The sequence below is a fragment of the Pinus tabuliformis genome, chromosome 1_2, assembly GCF_031772625.1.
Source record: "Pinus tabuliformis cultivar Carrire ecotype Pingquan chromosome 1_2, CPIR1, whole genome shotgun sequence".
In the NCBI taxonomy this organism is placed as follows: Eukaryota; Viridiplantae; Streptophyta; class Pinopsida; order Pinales; family Pinaceae; genus Pinus; species Pinus tabuliformis.
The window spans coordinates 608,754,475-608,757,484 of NC_142298.1; positions in this window are offsets into that span (position 1 = coordinate 608,754,475).

Sequence of the window (3,010 nt, forward strand, 5' to 3'; positions counted from 1 at the left end):
GGGTTCATATTTTTCACCCTTTTTATCTTTTCTTTTTCTTTTTTGTCCTTTGATTATTCTTTTAGGACATAGCCTCTTTAAAATTTTTCATTTTTAATATGGAAAACATTTTGCAGAAAGAAAAAGTATGTACAATATTACAAGACTAACCATAGCCAATTCAAAATTATAAATCCTATTATTATAGGACCTTAACAATGGCTCCACATTGGGATGGAATTTCTTGGTGAAATGTCAAGAAATTTGAGACCAATAGCCTCTGAAAATGTGATTGAAGTTACATAAACTATTGTTATGTGATTCTTCTTAATTCAGACTTATGATGGTGAAACCTTCAAAGCTCGGGGCCTTCTCTCCGGGCTTCAACTTCAAAAGATCACCATCCAATCCAATCCAATCCCTGCAATGTTATCTACAATGATCAAAGTAGAGTGAAATATTTTTAATTTGTGGATAAGTAATGCTTCAACATTCTAACATTGGAATGTCCTCCTGGTAGGTCTGATCCATCTATCTCTCTCAAGAAAAATGCACTCTTACCCCTATAACCATAAATGACATAAGTGCCTTGCCATAAGAAGTCAAATTTGACATGTTTGCCCTTATCTTCTCTTCTTGAATCCAACATAAGAACTTTATCACCTATGTAAGAATCATCAGGTTTGGTATTTTTATCAAAAATCTTTTTGATTTTGTCTTGGATTACTTGTGATTTAATATAGACTTCTTATCTGGTTTGCTGCAAGTGTATGGTCTGATTTATCCTTCTCTGGATATCATTTGGTTCTACCTACAACTCCTGGATGATCTTCATCACTGGCACTCCCAAAGAGGATGGAGAAATAGCATCTATTCCGTGTACCATCTGATAAGGATATGTACCAATAGACTTTTAGTAGTTAGTCTATCTACCCATAAGGCATTGATCAACCTTTTGTTCCATGTATTTTTGTTGTCTTCCAGTACTTTATTGATGATATTGACAAGCCATTTGTTAGAGGATTCTGCAAGTCCATTACCTTGAGGGTAATAGGTAGTGGAGTTCCCAAGGGTGGTGTGGTATTTGTTACCAAAGTCTACCATTTTCTTGGATTTAAAAGCAGCTGCATTATCAGTAATGAGCTTTTTGAGGCATCCAAATCTTGACAGGATATTGTCTTCTAAGAATGAGATAATGATAGAGTCTATGGCTTGTCTAGAAGGGATGGCTTCTATCCATTTGGTGAAGTAATCAGTGGCGTCAAAATCCATTTATGTTGAGCTGAGGAGACTAGGTGTATTTCTCCAATGAAGTCTAAACCCCATTGTTGAAATGGCATTTTTGTGGATATTGGTTTGATAGGCAAGATAAAAGCTTTCTCTTTCCCTCAAATATATGACACTTGTGACAGGAGGTCACATGTTTCTTAACATCTACAAAAGGGTGGGCCTGTAAAAACCAACCCTCGGGACTTTATCAACAATAGTTTTCTAATACAAGTGTCCTCCACTATCTCCTGCATGAAATTATTCCATAATTTTATCAGCTTCATCTTTCAGTAAAAATTTAATAGAATACCACCATTGTATTTCCAAAATAAAGCATTATTTATGATACAATATTTCAATGACTCCATTTTCAAAAATATAGCTTTATTTCTGGTTAAACCAAGAGGAGCTTGTAAGTTCAGTAATACAAATATGATATCTGCATACCAAGGTGAATCAGTAAAAGGTTCACTGATCTATGGATTCGCCATCTCTTCCTGATCATCAAGGGCACCAATGAAATTTATATCTAGGGCCTGACAGTTTGATTCAGCCATGAGTTTGGCTAAACCTTGGCCTTTGATAAGTTTAGTAGGCTTTATTTCTATGTCATATTCCAAAATAGTGGCAATCCATTTGCCTCTTTTTCCTTCAGTCCCATTTTGTGTCAAAATGTCCTTAACTACTGAATTTGGAACATAAGAAATGATGTGAGAATACAAAATGTACACTCTGAAGTGTTTAATAGCCTTTACTAAAGCTAATGCTTGTTTTTCCATAATGTTGTATTTGAGTGTGGCATCTCCTAAGGATTTAATGAAAATTGAAATTGGTTGTTCACATCCCTCGTCATTCTTTTGCAACAAGACTGCTGCAATAGTGTGTTCTGAAGCAAAATAAAAATTATAAAATCTTTTTAAAATCAGGACATATAAGGATTGGAGTTTTGGTAAGGGCTTCCTTGATGGCTTCAAAGGACTGTTTTGCCTCCACTGTCCATTCAAGTGCTGAATCTTTTCTTAACATGTTATTTAGCTCTCTAATTAGTTCTGCTAAATTTGAAATTCTTTGATGTTTCTAGGATGGGTGATGGTCAAGATTGCCTCTATTCTAGCAGGATCTATTCTAATTTTGTCTTTGGATATTATATGTCCCAACAATTTACCTTCTTCTAGACCAAAGAGTGTCTTTTTGCGATTTAAAGAAATACCAAATTTCCTACATTTAATGAAAATTCTTCTAAGGTGGTGTAGGTGCTCATTATCAGATTTAGAAAAGATTGTGATGTCATCTTGGTAAACCACTAAGAAGTCATGGTTCTCCTTGGAAAAAGCTATATCCATAGCTCTTTGAAATGTTGCTCCTGCGTTCATTAATCCAAAAGGCATTTTCAAATACATGAAGGTACCCCAAGGAGTAGTAAACACAGTTTTGGCTTGGTCCTCTGGTTGAACTAAGATCTGGTTATATCTAGAAAATCCATCAAGCAATGAAATTTTGGATGAGCCTACTACCCTCTGAAGGATATGGTCCATTTTTGCTAAAGGATAGTTGTCTTTTAACGAGACCTTGTTTAAATTTCTGAAATCAACACAAAGTTTGATTTCTCTAGTTTTCTTCTTAGTAGTGACTAAGTTTGAAACCCAATCTGAATATCTAATGAGAGCTATAATTTGGGCATCATACATTCTTTTAACTTCTTTCTCAATAGATGGCATAAGAACTAGATTAATCCTCCTAAGTTTCTGTTTAAAAGGCTTAT